Source organism: Quercus robur, chromosome 11 (assembly GCF_932294415.1).
Source record: "Quercus robur chromosome 11, dhQueRobu3.1, whole genome shotgun sequence".
In the NCBI taxonomy this organism is placed as follows: domain Eukaryota; kingdom Viridiplantae; phylum Streptophyta; class Magnoliopsida; order Fagales; family Fagaceae; genus Quercus; species Quercus robur.
Window position 1 is genome coordinate 55,346,751 of NC_065544.1, and position 12,010 is coordinate 55,358,760.

The window sequence follows — 12,010 nt, forward strand, 5'->3', positions numbered from 1 at the left end:
TTAGAGAATACGTCTCCACAACAGCTAACAAAACAAATTCAAGCTAAATATTACTTATATTATAGATGACCATGAAGCCAGATACATATTAAAATGACAAACAAATGGGTTAAACATGAGTCAACAATGAAAAAGCACTTTGCAATATTATAAGAAACATTGCTTAATTACAATAAAAATAGAAGTGAACTAGTCTACTATTTAAGCAACAACATCATTTTGTACATGGGAAAATAGAATACAATTCTGCACAGCCATTTTACATACAGATCACATCCCATCTTGTGATTTTTCAACTAAATTATAAAATTTGAATATGCACAGCCATTTTACATAAAGACCACATCCCAAATTCTGATTTTTTCTTACAAAATATAAAATATGAATAAAGGTCACATCCCAAGTTCTGATTTCTTATTTGCCTTTCTTCATCCACAGAGTCCACCAAATTGTAAAGTTTCATTCATTATTTTGATAGAGAGACCCTTTGATTACAAAATATATGAAACCAAAAAAAAAAAAAAAAAGCTCAGAATTTTAAGTACCAAGACAAGGACTATTTATCAAAACCCAAAAAGGAAAACGCATGAAATAAATAAATAAAACCCAAAAAAAGTTAATATTGTTACCAACAAAAGTAGAGGGAGGCTGAGGCTGAGGCTGAGGCTAAGGCTGAAGCTGAGGCGGAACTGAGAGTTGAGACTGAGGAGTAGAGGCATTTGATCTCATTTCCATCATTTTCATGGGTTGAGAGAACGAAGAAGCCGTAATCTATCTTACACAAAAGTAATGAGCTCAAAGGGTCTGTGACTGTGTTTGTGTTCAAAGAAATGATCTAGCTTGAATAATTATCATCTAAATTAAATTACTGATGGTCAAGATTAATCTACCTAGAAAATATGCAACTTACATATTTATGTTCTAAAGACTTAAAGTCACCAAATCTTTATTGTAATAGAAATGAAAATATCAGCTTCACAGATGAAGATAATCTTTTACACATACAAGCATCTTTCAGCCTCACAATCTAGGCTTCTTTCAAACTAAAAAAGATAATCTCATATCCTTTGCAAAAAGATAAAATATATTACAATTTACAATCATGATGTAACAAACATCATAAACATCCTTCATCCCTTATTGTCTTTGATACGTGTTCCAATGCAACTTTGGAAACGTCTTGTTCGACTGCTTTTTTTTGTAAAAAAGTGTTTGGAGAGGTATAGGTCGCTCCATCCACTTCCATTGTTGACCTAAATCTTAGTACATTCGATGGTCCTTCACTCATAATTCGATATATTGGTTGCAGAATGATTGACCTTTGTGTGTAGACCAATAGAAGATTCTTGTACATCGAGGGGGGTCTGGACAGCCAAAACAAATTCCATCCACATAAGTTTTAGAGAATACTTCTCCATAACAGCTAGCAAAACAAATTCAAGCTAAATATTGCTTATATTATAGATGACCATGAAGCCACATACATATTAAAATGACAAACAAATGGGTTAAACATGAGTCAACATACATATTTTCATTCACTCTTCTATTCTTTACAGAATTTTCTCTCACAAAAAATAGGTTATTTCCCACTCTTTCTCCCTCAATTTTTTGGTGGATTTTATTTTATTTTTCTTGCATCTCTATTTTAGCTTGATAAAGTTTTGTATTCTTTAGAATTCTATTTTGGTTTATGAAATTTAGTTTTGTGTTTTAAGTTTTTTTTTTTTTTTTTTTTTTTTTTTTTTATAATGATTGTTGAATGTTATCATATTGCATTATAAAGAATTAAAGATAGTATATAAGAATATACTATTATTATATTACATAGAAAGATTTGGATAAGTTGGTGTTTATTATTATATATTTTATTTTTACTTTTTTCTCATATAATTTTATTCAACATTTAAATTCAGCCACATCCCTCATATATATCATTAAATTATTTATATTTCATCTCCTTTTTAATTTTAAAAAATATAAATATAATATTTTGCCTAAATTAAATAAATAAAATTGTCTTTATTGAGTGAAGTAATGCTAGGGAAACACTCATTCTCACACCCAATGCATCAAAGGAAAAATGAAATACAAAACAAATCAAGTTAGAAACACTAAATTAAAAAATTAAAAAAAACTAATAATGCATATTTAATGTCATAGAATCATCATCAAATTTTGGATAATGATAGGTTGCCAATGGAGAGAGAGAGAGAGAGATGGTAAAGAAAAAAAAACAATACAAAATAATAAAGAGTAGATAAAGAAAAAAAAAATCAAACGTCAATTAGAAACCGTTGATTGGAAAATAAAAAGGTTGTAAGGATAAGTAAAAAATAAAATAGAGATTATCGTGTGGAGAACATTAAAAACTTTACAGTTTAGTAAAATAAACTGTTAAATTCACTTAAAAAATTAAATCAGTAATTAAATAAAATCATACAACTAAATTTAAATTTAAAACTAATTAAACTTTAACTATGGAAAACTATATTAATCATAACAAAAAAAAAAGATGTTCTTTGGTAGTAGTAGAAATTACATAAGAAAGTTAGAAAATTTTAAAATTTCTTTTTTGACTTTTCATTTAACCTTATTTATAATATATATATATATATATATAATTTTCATACACTATTACTTTTAAAAATCAAATGAACAATGCTACCTCTCATTTAATGTTTTTGTTATGCAAATCATCCGTTAGTAAATATACGATAATGGTAAGAAGCGTTGCAAATGAGATCACTAAAAAATATATATATATATATATAATCAATTAGCCACTATCATTATGGAGTAATGGTCTATAATTGTACGCATCCAAAGAAATTGAATATATAGAGTTTTCTTAAAAATATATGTAAAAATTCACATTATATATATATATATATATATATGTATGTGTGTGTGTGCGCGCGTGTAAAGGTAAAAAAAAAGGTATATTTAAGGTTTATATTAACTTAAAAACTAACGAATAACCAATGGTTAATAACTAAAATTATAATATTAATAAAATATTTAATGAGATCGTCCTAAAAAAAATTATCACCCATAATGTGCAGTATGCAACTAGTTCAACTAAAAGCTAAAACGCAATAAACAATAGAGTATCTCAGTAACCTTCGCATAAGACAATACATGGCATATTGTATGGAGCGGGGCGGGCTCCCCTCCCGTTATAACATCTCCAGTTCTCTCCTGTTTTTACACTGATGAAAGACACGTGGCAAGTAACAAATCCTAAGGTTAGAAAAATCACGCGTCAAATACCAGTTTTTTTCTCTCAATTTTTTTGTCTTTCTTTCTTCTTTGCATCGATCTTTCTCCAACATCCCCACTCTAACCTGAGCATCAGATGCGTCCAGATTGGCAGATTGGAACTTGATGGCAATGGGTTTGGGTCCTCTGGCGAGCTTGGGGAGGTGAGACATCGGCTCTGATATGGATTTCTGGCTGTAGGAGTTCCGATGGGTTGTGGGTTTGGCATGAGACTTCTGAATATGCTTTGAAAGCTGTGAAAGAATCAGCCATGGTAGCTTTGAAAGCTTCCTCTCCTTCTTCAAAGCTTTGAAAGCAGCCATGATATTCTTCTCTAATCTTTTATTGCTTAATTTTTTTTATTGTTCATTTATCCAATTAATCGGCCTTTCTCTTCACATTCAAATCACAATTGATAAAACCCAAATCAAAGACCCAATTCATTTGTTCTGTTCTCCATCAAAAGTTGTTCCCATCAAACTTTGAAGCTCTTGAAAGAGTTCTTGAGCTTCCCAGATATGGGTCTGGAGTGGCTGATCATTTTGTGATAGTGGAAACCATCAAAATATGATTTTGAAAGATCATTTTCGTAACAGGTGATTGAAGCAATACCAGAAAATTTTTATTGAAAACTGAAATGAGATAAAAGAGAGAGAATTATGTGGCTTATTTATATCCTTAGGATTTGTTACTTGCCACGTGTCTTTCATTGGTGTAAAAACATGAGAGAACTGGAGATATTATAACGGGAGGGGAGCCCGCCCCGGCGTATGGAGCAAATAGATAAGATAATACAAGAAATATGGCACAAGATTCCAAATAAGACAATACAAGACAGATTGCACAGGGATATTAACAATGGACGAGAAAGATATGTGAAACTAGAGCCTAAATAGAGTTGAAATAAAAATATTAGTGTAGTAGTAGGAGAGGAAGAATGTTATAAATTAGAATTTTTATAACACTCTTGAAAACTAAAGCCAAGCAGTTGATTTTGTATAATCTTCCATCTTGATTCACACTGGCTAAAAATTCGTGAAAAATCTGAAAGCAGAAAAAAATATATTTAACAACAGGAAGAAAAAAAAAAAATTAATATAAAAATAAGGCGAAAATGCACTTTTGGTTCTTACATTTTGGGCCTATTCATAATTTGGTCCTTAAATTGATTTAGCTCCTAGGTCAGTCCCTGATTTTCAAAAATCGTTTTTAAAATAGTCTCTGCCATCAACCCAGTGACAGAAAATACTGAGGTGGCAAACGGAATGTACTGTTTGCTGACGTGGCTAATAAAATAATAATAAAAAATATATTTAAAATTTTCTAAATGCCATGTCAGCATTTTCTGAATTAAAAAAGCCATGTCAATTTAATTAAAAAAATAAAAATAATTTATATTTTTCAATTTCAATTTAATTCAAACTAAATTAAAAAAAAACTATTAAATTTGATTTTATTATTATTATTATTATTGCTTTCATTATTTTTTTAGCTAAGAACACAATAACTTGTTCTTCAGAATCCAAGAACAATCAAACCCAGGACAAGAGCACAATCAAACCCAGAACAATGCAATATTTCATACAAAATCTCTATCCTCCACCAAAACCTCCAGAACATGAAAAATTCATCAAACCCAAACCAAAACCAACATGAGAAAACCAACCCAGAAAAATCATCAAACCTCCAACCCAGAACTTCATCAAACAACACCCCGCCAATCAACAACACCAAATCTGCCATCAACTCGCCATCAACAGCACCGAATCCACCTAGTCGAAGCCCAGTCCAAGTCACGGTCCACTAAACAGTACAAAAATGACCACCGATCTCCACCCCGATCAAACCCAGCCATCTCCATCTCCAACCAAACCCATAATCCAAGACCCATGGATTACCGATCTCCACCTCTATTACCGACCACCCCACGGAAAACTAAAAAAAGCCAAAGATTAGAGAGTCAGGTTTAGAGAGAGGGAGAGGGATTGAAAGCTTGAACAAAGAAAGATACAAACAAATATATGCACCAAGCGAAAGAGAGGATCTAAAAAAAAAAAAAGATACAGACACAAACACTCACCATATTTATTTATTAAGTTATTTTTATTTTGATTTTTATTTTTTTAGTTTATCTTAAAAGAAAGAAGAAAATGAAATAGATACAAACACAAACACAGACATGCCAGCCTAAAATGAAAAGGGGTGTTAACTTAATGTTTGTTTGTTAAGAAAGTTCAAGAAAAACTGAAATTATAAATTGTTTTCTCAATATTTAAAATTGAAAAAAGGTTTTTTTTTTGGGTTTTTTTTTTTGAATTTTTTCAGTTTAATTATTTTTATTTTTTTATTTATTAAAATGCTGGCCTGTCATTTTTAAAAGCAAAATAATTTTTTTTAATATTATTTTATTTGCCACGTCAGTGATTAACATGTCATCTATGCACTCTATTTACCACCTCAGCATTTTCTGTCACTGGGTTGACGGCAGAGACAATTCTAGAAACGATTTTTAAAAATCAGGAACAGACTTAGGAGTTAAATCAATTTAGGAACTAAATTGTGAATAGGCCCAAAATGTAGGGACTAAAAATGCATTTTCGCCAAAAAAATAACTTAGAAATAGAACACTTACACATTCATGTTCTTCGTGAATAGCATGAGGTGTTACAAAATGAAACCCCAAAGGGTACTCCATATCCGTATTGTTGACCACAGACCTGTGTTTGTTTTTCCCCTTCTCTGTCTACCCCAATACACACTTATTATTTGTTTCCTTTTCTATGCATCTCTAACCTATATATTAGGGGTGAAAATGGTTTGAGAAGGGTTTTGATGTCTTTTCATTGTTTGTGGTGTTATAAAGAATTTATTGTGTCATTGGGTTGGTACCACTCCTTGCCAGAGTTTTTTTTTTTGTTGTTCTAATCGAACCAACGCAAGTACCATATATGAATCGTAATGTGACAATGGGACCTATATGCAAGTTTATTACATCTCTTTTGCATAATTGTATAAAAATAGAAGTTAGTAACAGTGTATACTGTATCTCTCTATCATATGATTTATATTATTTAATTATTATCCTATATTTTTATATTAACTAACACATCAATATAGCACACTAACTATTACAGAAAATAATAATATATAAATAATTGACAAATATTTTATGAAAATATATTGTAGAATAAATAATTTGATATGGATGTTTTAAAAAAATGGTCGTGTAAAAAAAAAAAAATTTTATTGTAAAACATACCGAAAATTTTACACAAGTGCTGTAAATGCTAATTATGCTGGTTCTCTGAACTATACAATCTTTCTCCATGCTTATTATGTAATAGAGTTTTGTCATTTCCCTTTACTTCTATAGGTTCTACATAAGAACACACTATACACTATACATATCTTCAAATAATTGTTAGTTTCTTAAATTAAGATATACAGTCTAATACATATACATATATGTAAATAAATTTCAAAAGAATGAGCTAGCTACGAGGATCCTGACCCCAATTCTCATAGACTTAGTGCTTTTGCACAAGACTTGTGAGATTTGGAACTCAAGTCCAAGTAGCTTTGCTTGGGCATTGCCTTCCAAGATAGTCAAGTGAGGAGGATTTTGTGGGAGAGAGTGAAATCTGATGTGTGCATGTTTTTGGCATATGTTTCTTTAGATGCTTAGTGATATTTTGAATGATCTCAAGGATATGGGACAAATTCCTTCACCTTTGCTCTCTTATTTTGTTTCTTCCTTTCTTTTCCTTGCTGGGCTATTAAAGCTCTAAGAATATATCTTTTGAACCTCTGAACTATCCCTCTAAATCCCCATTTTTCTCCCCCTCCAAAATCCCCTTTTTCTGCTATGCCTTAGTGTTCCTCTTATAGTAGACCTAGCCTGGTACCTCGGGCGAGGGCGCCCCTGGTCTGCTGGGTGAAACCATGTCCTCTGGGACCTGAAAAGGTGCATTGGGTAGAGGTTTAGCTTATTTATGCAATTATAACTCAAAAGGGGCAATTGACTTTAGCTATAAGTGAATGATTCCTTTTTGGAAAGTCAAAACAATGGGTGGGCTGCTTAGTGTACTGTGACAGTTTTGTTAAAAATGACAATTGAGAGGAAATTGTGGGGAGGTTTCATGCACATGGGGGAACTAAGTTTTCGATTGGTTCATGCATTCCAAGCAAATATATGAACCAATGGAAACCCTCGGGATCCTCCTTTCACCAAAAATCACTCCCCTACCGATCAAACCATTCCTCCCTTACTATCCACTCGGGATCCCACGAACTTGGACCATGGGTTACAAAGATAATACCTGATTTTGCTGGATTTTTTAATGGCTTTTGTTGGAAATATGAACATACATCTTACTGCATATCCTCTGGTCTAACTGAGATTCTTCTTCTTGCTGCATATCCTCTGGCCTGATCGGGATCCTCTTCTGACCTAACCGGGATTCTTTTCTTTTTTCTTTATTATTATTATTCATTTCTTTTTCCATCTTTTTGGGATTTGGGGCCTTCATGGTCCTTCTTAGCTTCATGAATTAGGCCTTCTTTTATTAAGACCCATGGTCTTTCCTTACTTTTCATAAAATGGGCTTTCTTGTGAAATTTTGGTCCTCAACATGTGTTTTATCAAAGGATTAGCCAATTACATAAAATATTAACATATGTTTCTGACATTGAATCACATATGTCTTAACATTAAGTGATAAAATTCATCTTTTCCTTACAATTTCAGATTTTGAGAGATAGAAGTAATCCAACCAAAATCTCTCATTCTTCTTTATTTTTATTTTATTTTTTTGATAATCAATCACTAAATAACTTTCATTAATCTGAACTCTGAGTCAATAGGATTACATCTCTTTTCACTTGGCATTGAATAATGGGTGGAGTGTCTTCTACCCACACTACACAGTCATAAACAAGTTTGGCATTCCGAGCCATTAAGTGGGCAGCAAAATTCCCATTTCTACGAATGTGGCTGATTTTCCATACCTGGACCTTTTTCTTCCATTGCTTTGCTCCTGATATAATCATTCGGGTTAAGGTTGGTGTAAAACGTTTTCCCAACAGTGCATTGGTCACCACTTGAGCATCACCTTCCAAAATCACTTGATTGAGCCCGAAGTCCCCTGTAAGCAGTAATCCCTCCTCAAACGCTTTAGCTTCCACTTCCATAGCCCCTAGAGGTAATTCCAACTTTTTGCTCATTGCTCCCATAATCTGGCCTTGCGCGTTTTTGATTACAACACCAACACCACAGCTACTCGACTCCATGAACACCGCCTCATCCATGTTTACTTTGTACCACCCTTCACACGGAGGCATCCATTTCTCAGTTCTCGAAGACGGTATACGTGTCAAGGTTGCAGTCAGTGAGGTGTACTCCTCTACCAAAATTTTAGCTTCCTTAGCAATTGCCTTCCCTGCCTTGCCACGACCTTCAAACTTTACGGCATTCCAATTTTTCCAAATGCACCAAGCTGTGGTGGTGAAGGACTCCCAGCTGATCTCCCTTCTGTCTTCCCATATCTTCCACATAACATCCATTAATTCTCGCAAAGGGCTTCGAAACTTAGGTAAAGCAAGCTTTGACTCCCTCCAAACAGCCTCGGCCACCTCACAATCCTAGAGAGCATGCCCCGAAGACTCTACCTTTCCACATACTCCACATTTATCCTCCACGGGAATTCTTTTGAGCTTGGGGTCGTAGTTTGTGGGGAGGATATTCTTGCACACCCTCCACATAAAATGCTTTACCTTGCTTAGGCAGTTCAGGCTCCAAATCAAGTTCTAGAACTCATTCCACTTCTTTGGATTTGATGCCTCACCCCCATCAGCCTTACCCATTTGTTCCTTCAGCCAACTGCATGCTACTTTATACCCACTATTCACAGTAAACCTCCCATTTTGGGTCCATGCCCAGGCTAGAGCATCCTCGGGGAAAGTGTGGCTAATTGGAATGCTTAAAATAACCTCAGCTTCGCAAGGAAGGAAAACGCTGCACACCAAGTTTTTGTCCCAACCACCTACCTCCCGATCTAGTAGAGATTCCACCATATTACCCTAGGCCAAGGGCTAGTCACCTTGAAGGATTTTTGGGTTGGCAACCATCTATCCTCCCATATTCTCACACTTTGCCCATTTCCTATGCTCCAACGCAGCCCCCTATCAAGGACATTTCTTGCTTCCATCAGGCTCCTCCATGTGTATGATGGCTTCTTGCCTAGCTGTGCCTCCATGAAATTGCTTTCCGGAAAATACTTCGCTTTCAAGACTCTGAGTGTAAGAGATCCCGGATTTTGGATGAGCCTCCACCCTTGTTTTGCAAGTAAAGCTAAGTTAAATGCCCTGAGATCTTTAAATCCCATCCCCCCATCAGCTTTTGGCTTGCACATTTTCTCCCAAGCTATCCATGCTAGTTTCCTTTCTTTGTCATGCTGTCCCCACCAAAAATTACAAATCAAAGAGTTTAGCTCGCTACAAAGGGAGTCAGGGATTTTAAAGCAATTTACTGTGTATGTTATGTTGGAGTGGCTTGGGTAACTGCCTTTATTAGGATTTCTCGGCCTGCTAGTGACAGCAACTTTCCTTTCCAACTTGCTATTTTGCGCCCAACTTGGTCCTTAATGCGATTGAATGCTTTCTTTTTTCCCCTCCCGAACAAAGGGGACAACCCCAAATACTTCTCATGTTGGAGAATGATCTGGGCCCCAAACATATCCTTTACCACTTCTTGAACCTCCGCCTTCGTATTTTTGCTAAAAAACAGGGAATGTCTTCTCTCTGTTTAGCTTCTGCCCAGACTCTCTTTCATAATTATCCAGGATTTTGGTGACTTTAAGCCCCTCTTCCGTCGATGCCTTACAGAAAACAACACATTCATCCGCAAAAAGTAAATGGGAAACCCTTGGAGCTCCTCTACACACTGAAATACCCCTCAAATTTTCACCAGACTCATCTCTTCTTAGCATGGCCGAAAGGCCCTCCGCACACAATATTTAGATAATACCTAACCATTGGAATCAGCAACATGGAAGGCCTTTTTTTTTTTTCCCCCTCAAGATAAACAAGTCATACCAGGAATTAGTCTAACATAGTAAAGCATATTAAGATTGCATAACAGCAAAACATCCATAATGCAGGAAAAAAAAGTGGAGCACTATCACTTAAAATCAGGAAGAATTAAACATACTCAAAATGTGGTCACATGTAAATTCTACAAGAATAGGGAACAAGATCCTCTTTGTGCTAAAGGATTTCAGGTGGTGTCCCGAGTGTGTTAACACCTCAATAACTTGTTAGTGACATTTCCATGTATAAATCTAGTATATATATCAAAGGGGAGCATGATATTTCTTCATTTCATGGAGAAAATAGATTTTTTTTTTTTTTTTTTAGTTTCGGTGTTGAGTTAACAATTTTAAATTTCAAACTTCAAACCCAACTAAACAATATCACATATCAAGATCCACGCTTTTAATCAAACTATATTTGGGAGATCATTAATAATTAATAACAGGTGTTTTGCCTTTTATTTAAAAGTATCTGTTGCTTTGAGGTTTGAAGGAACCCATTACATATTTTAGCTTCAATGTTGAATTAATTGGGCCATTTTAAAATCTTCAATTCTAAGTTCTCGTTTCATATGTGGCAACCCCAAGCAATAAATCAAGTATCATATAAATGGTTGGTGGGTTGGTGGGTATTCCATAAAAAAGAAGTTATCATATAAATAAGTGGACACACATGAAGTGGGTTGCAGTATGTGGATACGAGTATTAATTAATGAGTAGTTGTGGAGCCTTTATTAATTGCCCTGTTCAGATGAAGCAGAGGGTAAAAAGTTAAAAGAAAGGATGGAAAACAAAACTTTGAAAAGAGAGAAGGGAGAAAGTATAGCATGGCAAGGAGAGAGTAGCTGAGTACAAAGATTCTATGCTGAGAAAGGAGAAGTAACAGAGTTGTGTGAACCAATGCAGTGGTGTTCCAGCTAGGGAATTAATGAGAGAAAAACAAAACTATACGACTATGCAAGTTGTGCAGACTGAGAAGAGTAGAGACTGAACAGGGAAGCAACCAGAGATGTTTCATAAACACGTTAAAGATGTGATGTGAGAAGCTGATGATGCAGATGAAAACAAAACTTTTGTCAAATGCTTATATAGAAAACTAGGCCATTAATTTTAACATGTAAATGCAAATGCAAACAAAACTTTTTCTGCCAAAAAAAGTGTTCAAAGGGTCACAGAACCAGATGCAGAGCGAAATGCTCCAAGGTACTAGACTCAACTCAAGCCAAATTATTCTTCAGCTGGCTGCATTGAGCAAAGTGGGAAAAATATCCCACATAAAGTTATCTCTGAATTAAGAGAAAGGCACAATGTAATGATTATGTGAAGCTGTAAATACGATGAAGATTAAGATTAAACTCAACTAGGTCGGGCCATAGGAACAACACTGTGGAAGTAAAAGAGCATTTAGCAGTTAACTCTTTTGTGTGTCTCAAATCTCAACAGTAATAGTCCCAATATCACCATTTGATCATATATTCAAAGTTATACTTCGATGGAAAAAAAAAAATTACAATTCCAAATGCAATATATATATATATATATATATATATAATTATGCAAAATATCGAAAATATTCAAAGTTGTCTTGGATGGAGGAAAATTACAATTCCATTGCAATGTTATTAACTTATTATGTAAAATCTTTCGCCCTATGCTAGCTA

General features: G+C 34.2%; 1 protein-coding gene and 1 long non-coding RNA gene across 2 annotated transcripts in view; one reads left to right on the plus strand and one right to left on the minus strand.

The window, feature by feature from the left end:
• Positions 1–12,010, minus strand: part of LOC126705772 (uncharacterized) — a 51,930-nt gene that overhangs the window by 33,787 nt on the left and 6,133 nt on the right. The gene's annotated exons all lie outside the window — the stretch shown is intronic.
• Positions 3,163–3,614, plus strand: LOC126705775 (uncharacterized). The gene is made up of 2 exons (XR_007648428.1): positions 3,163–3,248; positions 3,369–3,614. It is a non-coding gene; the product is annotated as an uncharacterized LOC126705775 (long non-coding RNA).